Raw genomic sequence first — 12,995 nt, forward strand, 5'->3', positions numbered from 1 at the left:
GCATCAATGAGGTCAGCGGGTCCTTGATTAGCTGGTGAGTTTTAAGTTTCCTTTTTGTCGAAATTGGGAGAGTAGTTTAAACTGGTACTGGACAGACATAAATACTGTGTTAAACTTTTAGCTAAATCAGTTAAACTACTTAATTTAATTGCAAATTAGCATTGAGTTATATTGCTAAACTTGAAACCTTAATTAGTTAAGCAAAATATGAAAGATGTCAGGGTAGGTGATGTTTTGCAACAATAGCATGTGGGAGCAACCAAATCTGCAGTAAGTGTCTAGAGCTCGAGGAACTTCAGCTCAAAGTAGTTGAGTTGGAGTTGAAACTTTGGGCACTGCGATGTATCAAGGAGAGAGAATGTTACCTGTGACTCACTATCAATTACCACAAGGACGAGAGTAGTGGAATAATCGAGGCTGTATTGAGCAAAGATGTTGTGCCTCATGTAGCTGCCACCAGAATGGCTGCAGCACCAGCGAGCACACACATTTATACGCTGCCTACTGGGTGGAGCCAGCAGACAGGGATTTACCCATGTACTTCTAGTATATGTGTCTTACCGTAATACATATAATACAGCTAGTGGTGACTACCACAACCTGGGCACATTTTTCCAGGGGCAGTCATACCCTTTAGGTTGGGTCCTTCATATTTGACCTATGGTCAGGGACAAGAGGGTGTGACTGAGTGAGTCAAGCATGGGGATCCAGGAGATAGAATGGCAGGAACTGCAGCTCTTACACTTGCCTGACAGATTCAAATTTGGGTGTAAAAAGTGCCTCAGTAATAGTAATGGACAGTATAGTTAGGGGTTTTTATACTATTCTCTGCAGCCAAGAGCATGTGTCTCAAAGGCTGTTTTGCCTGTGTGGTGCCAGGGTTAAGAACATCTCATGACTGGTGAGGAATTTCATGTGACAAGGCAAGGATCCAGTTGTTCTGAATCACCTTGGTACCCATACAATAGGTAAAACTAAGAAAGAGATCCTGCTAAGGGAGTATGAGCAGTTAGGGACTAAATTACAAAGCAGATCCACAAAAGTAATAGTCTCTTGCTTGATACATGAGCCACAAGCAAATTGGTGTTGGGTAAATAAGATCAGGGAGTTGAATGTGTGGTTCAAATATTTGAGTGGTAGAAATGGGTTTTGGTTATTGGAGAACTGGAGAAAGCTGTTCTGTTGGGAAAGCCTTCACCTGAACTGATTGGCGGAGCAGGCTTGAGGGGCCAAATGGCCTCCTCCTGCTTCAATTTTCTTTGTATATTTCTGTTTATGAAAAAGAGCAGGGGGACAAGGAGGAACTGCTAGAAGCAAGTGTCATGAAGCATCAATAAAGAAGGGGTTCATACTTTTACTACCCTACCAAATCAACACAAACTGAATTTTCTGGCACATACAGGGAAGCAATTCTTTTGAGGCTGCAGTTGAGCAGAAATAATATGATAGTGAAGTAAAATGTTACTGAGGATCTGTATACAAACTCTAGGGCAGGAACAATGTGCCAATTTCAGAAAAGCTGACACTTGCATTATATTGTTTTGTCTCTGACCCTTTCCAGGAAGTGATGTCAATTATTCTGCAGCTAATTGGTGTAGAAGGCAAATGATTGATTCATTATTTGCAACATCATGAACAGCAGAGAACAAGGAAAAGCTCTAAGCTCTATTCAAATTGCTGGAATTTCCTCATTTCAAGGTGTTATTAATGGTATGCATATTATTTTACGTGCTCCGACTGACAATACTTCGATTTCCCACTCAAGAACGGCAAAAACTTTTTAACCGATCGGATGGATGTCAACTTCTGTAAAATAATCAATGTCAATGGCCACTGTCCAAACAGCAGTCATGGTATATTTATTTTCACAATTACATTCACAAAATTGTTTCCTAGGATGAGAGAGTTGTCCTATGATTAGTGGTTAAATAGAATGGGCCTATATTCTCTGAAGTTTCAAAGAATAAAAATACTGCATAAAATTCTGAAGAGACTTGACTGGTAGATACTGAGAACATTAGAAATAGGAACTGGAGTAGACAGTACATCCCCAATAAGCAGCTGTAACAACCAAGAAGATATTGGCTGATCTTTAACCTCAACTCTACATTCCTGTCTGTGTCCCGTCTGCCATGATTTCCCTTAATCATCAGGTGTTTATTCCTATCTGGAGATTCCAGAACAAGAGAAAATAGGATGGATATGGAGGCAAGGAAAGTCCACATCAGCCAGGTTAGAATGCCTGCCTTCATTTACAAAAGAGCTTGGTCCAATTCCTCTGAGGGATTCAGCAGCTCATTGTACATTGTTTAAACCTCTGACCACTTTGCACCAACCTCACCCTTCATCCTCAGCCCCTCATCCATTTCATAGTGTTTACAGTGCAGAAGGAGGCCATTCGGCCCATCGGGTCTTCACCGGCTCCTGGAAAGAGCACCCTACCCAAGGTTAACACCTCCACCCTATCCCCATAACCCAGTAACCCCACCCAATGCTAAGGGCAATTTTGGACACTAAGGGCAATTTATCATGTCCAATCCACCTAACTTGCACATCTTTGGACTGTGGGAGGAAACCGGAGCACGCGGAGGAAACCCACGCACACACGGGGAGGATGTGCAGACTCTGCACAGACAGTGACCCAAGCCGGAATCGAACCTGGGACCCTGAAGCTGTGAAGCGATTGTGCTATCCACAATGCTACCGTGCTGCCCACTTGGGATCCTTATCAACAGTTGGGTGGCACAGTAGCACAGTGGTTAGCACTGTTGCTTCACAGCGCCAGGTCCCAGGTTCGATTCCCGGCTTGGTCACTGTCGGTGCGGAGTCTGCACATTTCCCCATGTCTGCATGAGTTTCCTCCAGGTGCTCCGGTTTCCTCCCACAAGTCCAGAAAGACGTGCTGTAATTTGGACATTCTGAATTCTCCCTCCCTCCGTGTACCCGAACAGGTGCCGGAGTGTGGCGACTGGGGGATTTTCACAGTAACTTCATTGCAGTTTAATGTAAGCCTACTTGTTGCACCAATAAATATTATTATTTATAAAGGTTATTATGGGCACAATCGAACAAAAGAAAAGAGTCCATTCTGGGCAGGATTATCTAATGGCACATTTTGATTCAGGCCTCAGGTCCCGCCAAGGCCACACTCAGTCGCATTTCCTGCAATGAGGAGCTCCGCTGACATGATCCACGAACCTCACCAATGCCCCAACCCACCTGCTGGAGGTACTTGAGACCTCCCCCCCCCCACCTCATACAGACAGGGCACCCCCAAACAGCCTGGTACCCTAGCAGTGACCCTGCAAACCTTCCAGTGCCACCTGGGCACCCAAGCAGTGCTAGGTTGGCATGTGGGTGATATTGCCAGGGTGCCAGGCTGGCAGTTCCAAGGTGCCTGCATAGCATATGAGGTGCCATTGTGCCCAGATACCAACTACCCAGAGGCCTCAGAGCACCTGAGAGAACTGCCCCAAGTGCCATTCCACCTGATCCCCCTTTGTGGGGACCAGTATTATATGGCATCTGGCTGGGGTCTCCTCAGCAAGGTTGGCTAGATCCAGTGTCGGCAGGATTATTAAAAAAAAAAATCTTTATTGTTACAAGTAGGCTTACATTAACACTGCAATGAAGTTACTGTGAAAAGCCCCTAGCCTATTCGGGTACACTGAGGGAGAATTCAGTATGTCCAATTCACTGAACAAGCTCGTCTTTCGGGACTTGCGGGAGGAAGCCAGAGCACCCCGAGGAATCTCACGCAGACACGGGGAAATTGAAATTGAAATTGAAAATCGCTTATTGTCACGAGTAGGCTTCAATGAAGTTACTGTGAAAAGCCCCTAGTTGCCACATTCCGGCGCCTGTCCGGGGAGACTGGTACGGGAATCGAACCGTGCTGCTGGCCTGCTTGGTCTGCTTTAAAAGCCAGCGATTTAGCTCAGTGAGCTAAACCAGCCCCTGAGAACATGCAGACTCCGCAGAGACCCAATCCGGGAATCAAACCTGGGACTCTGGTGCTGTGAAGCAACGGTGCTAACCACTGTGCTACCGTGCCGCCCAAGTAACCTCAGTTAATGATGCAAGTCTGCATTCCGCCTATTGTGGGCGGGATCCAGGTTGCGACGTCTTGCGAGCTCTAATGAGATCTCACAAGGGGTAATGACTGTCAAGAACCCCGGAAGAGGCCTCAAACTGGGTCTACAGATCAATTCCGGCGGGAAGCTGCTGGTAAAGTGTGCTCCATATATTTCATGCATAGAACTCACAAGTCCTATTATAACAGTTGGAAGCTGTTTAATAGCCCAGAACTCTCCCCGAATAAACAAACTGACTCTTCAAAGAGCCGTATAAACAGAGTTAAGCATTTGTAAAACAATTAGGCACTTGGATTGCAACCAAGAGCCTATAACTCTTCCCAATTAAACAAAGTGACTTCAAAGCTCCTTTATCAACAGATATCTGGTCTAAATACACAAAATAAATGGCAAAGAGTTAAACAATTAGACATTATCATATTAGGGCATACTTACAATGCGGTAAAATATACTCTACCATTTTGTGAACTTCTTGAAATCATGTTGACTTTTTACTAGTTGGCATAGTAAGTGGGCGCAAGAGCAATGAGAGAGGCATCACCTGAGTGAGACACAGTCCAAGTGAGTATATTTGGGAATTTGGATCAAAGTGGGAATTTGTTGAACAGGAGAAAGAGGTGCTATTTTCTCTCTAACTTTTTTCGCACTTCAAAAAGTGGTCTTGCCCTGCTGCAGGAGTAGAAGCTAGTTATTTGGTAAGTATCTCAGCTGCTGTGGTGGAGCATTGGGGAAAGAAATATTACTGATATCACAGGAAACTGGTAAATGGATTGGCCTGTAAGTGTTCAGTGTAAGGAGCAGTGTGTGAAAAACTGAAATAAGGGAAAGTTAGGATCTACATAATTAGGTGATACAAATAATCCAATTAGAATAGAGTTAACGCAAGTAAAGTAAAGTCTCGGGATTGTGTTCAGGAAAGTTTTGTACAGCAGCATTTGTCCAATCCAGCAAGAAAGGATGCAATGTTGGACCTGGTTCTTGGAAATGAGGTGGGCCAAGTATATCAAGCATCAGTGGGGGGACATTTAGGAGACAGTGACCACAGTATTGTAAGGTTTAGGATGATGATTATAGAAAAGGAATAGAGACAATCCACAGTTAAAAAACATACTTAACTGGGGGAAAGCTGACTTCAGAGGGGCAAGAACAGAGCTGGGTTGGATAGACTGGAATGAAAGGTGGGCAGGAAAAACTGTAGGTGAACAATGGATTGGATTGGATTCGATTGGATTTGTTTATTGTCACGTGTACTGAGGTACAGTGAAAAGTATTTTTCTGCGCGCAGCTCAGCAGATCATTAAGTACATGGGAAGAAAAGGGAATAAAAGAAAATACATAATAGGGGAACAGAAGATATACAATGTAACTACATAAGCACCGGCATCGGATGAAGCATACAGGGTGTAGTGTAAATGAGGTCAGTCCATAAGAGGGTCATTTAGGAGTCTGGTAACAGCGGGGAAGAAGCTGTTTTTGAGTCTGTTCGTGCGTATTCTCAGACTTCTGTATCTCCTGCCCGATGGAAGAAGTTGGAAGAGTGAGTAAGCCGGGTGGGAGGGATCTTTGATTATGCTGCCCGCTTTCCCCAGGCAGCGGAAGGTATAGATGGAGTCAATGGATGGGAGGCAGGTTCGTGCGATGGACTGGGCGGTGTTCACGACTCTGAAGTTTCTTGCGGTCCTGGGCCGTGCAGTTGCCATACCAGGCTGTGATGCAGCCCGATAGGATGCTTTCTGTGGTCAAATTTGGTAAGGGTTAATGTGGACATGCCGAATTTCCTGAGGGTTACCTTCAAGACAAAAATAATAATAATCGCTTATTTTCACAAGTAGGCTTCAATGAAGTTGCTGTGAAAAGCCCCTAGTCACCACATTCCGGCACCTGTTCGGGGAGGCTGGTACGGGAAAATAGTCTGGACACAGAAAAGGTCTATCCCTTTGAAAGCGAAAGATAGGGCAAAGAAATCCAGAGCTCCCTGGATGAAAATGGAGATAGAAATTAAGATAAGGAAGAAAAAAAACATGCTTATAACACGTGCCTGGTGGGAAATACATTTGAGAACCAAGAGGTTTTATGAGAAAAGACTGGCAGTCAGCATAAAGGGAAATCCCAAATTCTACAATAGGCAGAAGTGGCTGGTTTAGCACAGTGGGCTAAACAGCTGGCTTGTAATGCAGAACAATGCCACATGCAAAAGGCAAAAGGCGCTGGAATATGGTGACTAGGGGCTTTTCACAGTAACTTTATTGAAGCCTACTTGTGACAATAAGCGATTATTATTATTATTATTATTACAAATAGTAAAACTGTGGTAAAAGGAGGAGTAGGGCTGATTAGGGAATTAAAAGGGAATTTACACATGGAGGCTGAGGGCATTGCTGATGCATTAAATCAATACTTCACATGAGTCTTTTCCAAGTAGGTAGATGCTGCCCAAGAGATGCTGACAGTAGAGGGAATGCTATACCTAGAAGGGATCAAAATTGATAAGGAGGAATTGTAGAACAGACTGTCTGTTGTGCATTGATGGTATTTCTAGTGTCCTCATGAACAGCCTTGTAGTGGAATAGGACACTTTAGGAGATCGATCACGTGACATCATCGGATATTGTCATTGGCCATTTGTGCAGGTAAATGGGCAGCGTAACATAGCAGTCTGTAGTGTTAACATCTTCTTCATAAAGCTCTTCACTTGGTTGAATCTTCAAGGCCTGAAGACTTAATTTTAGAACCACCACACTGTCAGTACTGAAAGTTAACAAGACTTTGGATGAGATGCATGCAAGGATATTGGAGGAAGTGAGTGCGGAAATTGCAAGGGTACTAGCCTTAATCTTCCAGTCTTCTCCAGACTCCAGGTAGGTACTGGAGGATTGGATAATTGCAAATCTTATGCCCTTGTTCAAATATGGTTATAAGGAAGCTTCAGTAATTACAGGTCAGTTAGTGGGCAAACTTCTAGAAACAATTATTCAGGATAGAATTAGTAGTCACATAAGAACATGTGGGTTGATTAGGAAGAGCCAACATAGATTTCTAAAGGGGAAACTAACTTGAAGTATTTCGAGGAAGTAACAGAGGGCCGATGAGGATAATGCTGTTGATGTGGTGTATTTTGACTTTCAGAATTTCATTTAATACAGTTTCACACAACAGACTTGTGAGAAAAGCTATAGCGCATGAAATAAAAGGGACAGCAGCAACGTGGATTCAAAATTGGCTCAATAATAGGAAGCAGAGAGTAATGGTCAATGGATATTTTTCAGGCTTGAGGAATCTTGAGGAAGGTTTGTTTCCCAGGAGTTCCCCAGGTGTCGATATTGGAACCCTTACTTTTCATGATGTATATTAATGACCTAGATCCTAGTGTGCAGGGGGCAGTTTCAAAGTTTGCCAATGATACACAACTTGAAAATAGGGTAAACTATGACGAGGGCAGTGTAGAACTTCAAAAGGACATAAGCATGTTGTTGGAGTGGACAGATAGGTGTCAGGTGAAGTTCAATGCGGAGAACTGTGAGGTCATACATTTTAGTAGGACGAACATGGAGTGACAATGTAAAATAAGGGGTAAAATTCTAAAAGGGGTTCAGGAACCTGGGTGTTTTTGTGCATAAGTCATTGAAGGTGGCAGGACAGGTGAAGAAAGCAGTTAAAGCATATAGTATTCTTAATAGGGACATTGAGTGCAAGAGCAAGGAAGTTGTGTTGAACTTATACGAGACAGCAGTTAAACCGCAACTTGGAGTATTGTGTACAGTTCTGGGCGTCACATTATTGGAAGGATGTGAACACATTGGAAAGAGTGCAGAAGTGGTTTACAAGAATGGTTCCAGGGATGAGAAACTTCAGTTATGAGGATACATTGGAGAGGTTGGGATGTTCTCCTTGGAGAGAAGGTTGGCAGAGATGAGATTTGATAGAGATGTTCAAAATCATGAGGATCTGGACAGAGTAGAAAGGGAGAAATGGTTCCCCCTCATAAAAGGATCAAGAAGAGAGGACACAGATTTAAGATGTTTTCAAAACTGGCAAAGGAAGCCTGGAGTATAGGTTCATAGAATGTATTCAGGACAGTTTATTGGAACAATACATTCGGAGCCGACCAGGCTAGTCATTTGTAACAGGATTAAATAAGGACCTCACAGTAAAGGATTCTCTCAGCATGAGTGATCATTACTTGAAGAATTTCACATTCAGTTTACAAATGAGAAATGTGCATCCATTAAATAACTTAAATACAAGAAATTACAAGAGTATGAAAACAGCGTTGGTTAAACTAGAATGGAAAAATAGGCTAAAAGTTAAAATGGCAGAGGAGCTGTGGCAGATGTTCATGAAAATATTGAATAGATTTCAAGAAAGATATATTTCACTGCGGAAGAAAGACTCTACCAGAAGGATTGCAGCATCCATGGCTAACTACGGAAGTTATGAGTGGTATCAAATTGAGAAAAAGACATATAACGCTGCAAATAGTGGTAATCCAAAGGATAGGCAATGTTTTAGAAACTTCTAAACAGTGACTAATGAAAATGAAGAGGGAGAATTAAAGTGTGAGATAAAACTAGCAGGCAGTATAAAAACAGGCAATTAATGCATCTACAAGTATATAAAAGGGAAAATAGTCATTTAAGTGAAAATTGGTTCCTTAGGGGATGAGACTGGAGAAATTAATAATAAGGAAATGGCAGAGAATTTGAACAAATATTTTGTATTCGTCTTCACAGTAAAGGGCAAAAAGAATAGTTGAACATCAAAAGACAAAAGATGGGGAAGAACTTAAAACAATTACCTATCATTAGATAAAAAGTAATGGGAATACTCATGGGGCTTAAGGCTGACTAGTCCCCTCCACCTGATGGCCTGCATCCCAGAGTGTAAAAAGACAGGGGGCGCGATTCTCCCAGAGAGGGAGAAATCGTAAGGCTGGCGTCAAATCCGGGCGGGTTTGACGCCAGCCTCCCCCTCCTGGTCCCCGGTCGGGGCTAGCATGCCGCCGCCGTAAACTCCGGCATCGCGGGCTTAACGAATTTCGTTAAGCCCGCTTGCCAGAGTTTGCGCCGGCTGACGCGTCACATGACGTCAGCCGCGCATGCGCGGATTGGAAGACTCCAACCCGCGCATGCGCGGATGACGTCATCGCGCATTTGCGCGAAACCCGCGCATGTGCGGGCCGGGATGCCCCTCAGCCGCCCCGCGAAGTGATACAGCGGGGCGGCGGAAGGACAAAGAGTGCGCGGGTATCAGACCCGCGTATCGTAAAAACAGCCGTAAAGGGCTTGGAACTCGGCCCATCGGCCAGCTGAGAATCGCTGCTGACCGTAAAAAAACGACGGCAGCGATTCGTATCGGGAGTCGGGCGTGGGGGGGGGGGGGGGGAGAATAGTGGGAGGGCGTCAGACTAGCGTGGCCGTAAAATTTTACGAACCCCGCTATTCTCCGCACCGTCGTGAGTGCGGAGAATTGCGCCCAGGGATCCTGAGATAGTTGATGCATTGATTGTAATTCTCCAAAATTCCCTAAATTCAAGAATGTCCTATCAGATTACAAAACTACAAATTTAATACTGCTGTTCAAGCAAGGAGGTAGAAAGTAGGAAACTATAGGCCAGTTTGTCATAGGAAATATCATAGAATCCATTCTTAAACTGGTAGTAGGAGAATATTTAGAAAATTGTGATGAAATCAGGCAGAGTCAACATGATATTGTGAAAAGGAAATTGTGTTTGATAAATTTATTGGAGTTCTTTGAGAATGTAATAAGTAGGGTAAATAAAGGGAAACCATTAAATGTAGTGTATTTGGGTTTCCAAAATGCATTTGATAAGATGCTACATAAAAGGTTATTATGCAAGGTAACAGCTTGTGGTGTTGCGAGTGATATATTCGCATGGATAAATTACTGGCCAACTAACCATAATCAGAGAGTTGGGATAAATGGGTAATTTTCAGTTTCACGAGCTGCAACTAGTGAAGTGCCACAGGGATCGGTGCTAGGGTGTCAACTATTTATGAGCCATGTTAATGACTTGGATGAAGAGAGTCACTGCATTATAGATATACCAAGTGCCAATATAGGTAGGAAATCATCTTGTGAGAAGGATACAAAAGCCAGAATTTTGCAACCCCCCCTCCCTCAGCTGGGTTTTCCTGTGGTGCAGGAGGCTCGCCATTTGTTGCGGGTGGGATCTACGAGTCATGCCGAAATCAATGCTGTTTTGCATGGCTCGCCGGTTAGGATACTGGACCAGACCCCAACATTTGTTAGGTTTATTACATTTGTAATACTGTGAGGAAAGGATACTTCACTCCAGGAGTGATGACTCTGACCAATGGATATATTTTATGTTTAAACAAACTTTAATTTAAACACAGAATTAACCACATTAACAGCAAGAAAACACCTTTACAATTATCAGTTAAACAGTTCTTAAACGCAAGGAAAAACTTAAAATGTATTATCTATACCTACTATTAACTCCAAGTAAGCAACCAAAGACAGTTCATATACCACTTATAAATAAGGTCACCCAACAGATTACTTGCTTAGTTGTGTACAGACCTTTGGAAAGAGAGACCATTTTAGGAGCAGAACCAGTACAGTTCAGATCAACCAACAATATTTGGCAAAACTGCTATTCAACTTAAAATCCTTCTGCTTTGTCGGACTCAAATCCTATGGAAAACTGCAAAACTACAGACAGATGGAGCTCTCCCCATTAATTACATAATATTCATCCCATTAAGATGTCAGATGACCTGCTTAGCTGATAGTAAATACAACCCTCAAGAATTATCTGCTCTCCAGGGAATCTCCAGCAATCATAGCAATATCCCATTAACCCTCTTTATATAAACAAGTAACAGGATAGACTCAATCATGACCACAAATTTTACTTAATTACAGTTTTAGCAGACACAGGCTTTAATAATATTACTGCGACAACTATATACCTTAACACAGGTTTTTAATAACATTCCTGCCACAAATATAAAATATAACAATTTCTACATTTATCACATGCCCGTCTTGCTGTCGGGGATCCCGCTGCAGGGGTCGATTTAGGCAGTACCAGAAGATCCAGCTGGTGGAAAGGGTTGGGAAATCCCACTCCAAAAAGTCTGAAAAGGGGTTTAGATAAATTAAATGAATGGGCAGAAATTGGGCAGATGGCACATAATGTGGGAAAATGTGAGGTTGTCCACTTTGGCAGGAAGAATAGAAATGCAGAATATAATCTAAATGGGGAGAGACTTCAGAATATTGCAATATAGTGGGACTTAGGTAACCTCATACATGAATCATCAAATGTCAGCATTAGGTAGAGAGCGTACGGCATGTGAATCCACAATTAAGTTAGTAGCTTCCTTATTAGAGGCAGGCCTGTTATTGCTGGGTCGGATCCCTTCCCTGTGCTCGTGAAAATGGTGATGAAGGAGGGACCTCAAGGTGCATCATCCAGTGTTCATTATTTCTCCAGTCCTGCCTCCAGTTCTTCCTGATCTGGCACATAAAATCACTCTCAGTGAGTTTCGAAGCATTCACTCAATACTGTTAAGTATATTTTTTTTACATTTTAGAACATAGAACATAGAACAGTACAGCACAGAACAGGCCCTTCGGCCCTCGATGTTGTGCCGAGCAATGATCACCCTACTCAAACCCACGCATCCACCCTATACCCGTAACCCAACAACTCCCCCCCTTAACCTTACTATTAGGACACTATGGGCAATTTAGCATGGCCAATCCACCTAACCCGCACATCTTTGGACTGTGGGAGGAAACCGGAGCACCCGGAGGAAACCCACGCACACACGGGGAGGACGTGCAGACTCCACACAGACAGTGACCCAGCCGGGAATCGAACCTGGGACCCTGGCGCTGTGAAGCATTTATGCTAACCACCATGCTACCGTGCTGCCTACTTTTAAATAGAAACCCATCTATGATTTGAAAAATTCAAATTCATACAGCTATTCTTTTGCTTCCATTTCCATTGTCAGCCTAAACAACACAATATTAATTCTGCTCTTTCATTGGACAAGACAAGGTTACTACAGACTTAAAGTGCCAGACACATTGCCTGTAATTAATGGATTTTTTTTCTCTCTGAATATCTGTGTTCTTCAAACTGAATAACGTTTATATTTCATTAGTCCTGCTTTGGAACACAAACCTTTCAAAACCGATGTATTCAGCAGGAGTGGGTTGGACGTGGGGGTTGGGAGTTAGGTCCTTGGGAGTGGTGGGAGATGGTGGGGGGTTGGGCTCGCTCACAGCGGGGTGGGGAGGCAAGGAACCCTCCCCAAAGCATCTTTGGTGCACTCCACAATTACACTGCCCTGGAGCTCGGAAGCCATGGCCCCATTATTTGAAAGCACAGCTTTGGTTTCCACATGCATTCTTGATGACATTTAGCTCTACCTCTACCATCTTTCCCAAACCATCCAGCACTTTTAAGCTGCTACACTGCTTGTCTCAACATTCAGTACTGGACGAGCAGAAATCTCCTCCTATTGAGTAAATGTCTGAGGCTAAAACGGACTCCTGACAATCTTGGTGTCCTATTTCATCCTGGGATATACATGAGATGGAAGATGGAAGAGTCCATTTTCAGCTTGTGCGGCGTCTTGTAGCATGGCAGCTGTATGGCTGCTGCCTTGGAAATTACGCGCACCACCAGAGATGCTGAAGCCAGATAATCACAGAAATGATCTGTGTTGCTAATCTTTGATGAAAGCTCAAGTGACATTGGAGTTGTAATGTAATGCTTGGGCCTAAAATAAAACCAAAGGAATTCACATAAACCAGCATAACAAACAACAAAAACAAAGATGTTTTGGGAAATCGACAAAAGGCCCTTTAAAAACAAATGTTTCTTTCTTTGATTCTTTC

Source organism: Scyliorhinus canicula, chromosome 17, assembly GCF_902713615.1.
Source record: "Scyliorhinus canicula chromosome 17, sScyCan1.1, whole genome shotgun sequence".
In the NCBI taxonomy this organism is placed as follows: Eukaryota; Metazoa; Chordata; class Chondrichthyes; order Carcharhiniformes; family Scyliorhinidae; genus Scyliorhinus; species Scyliorhinus canicula.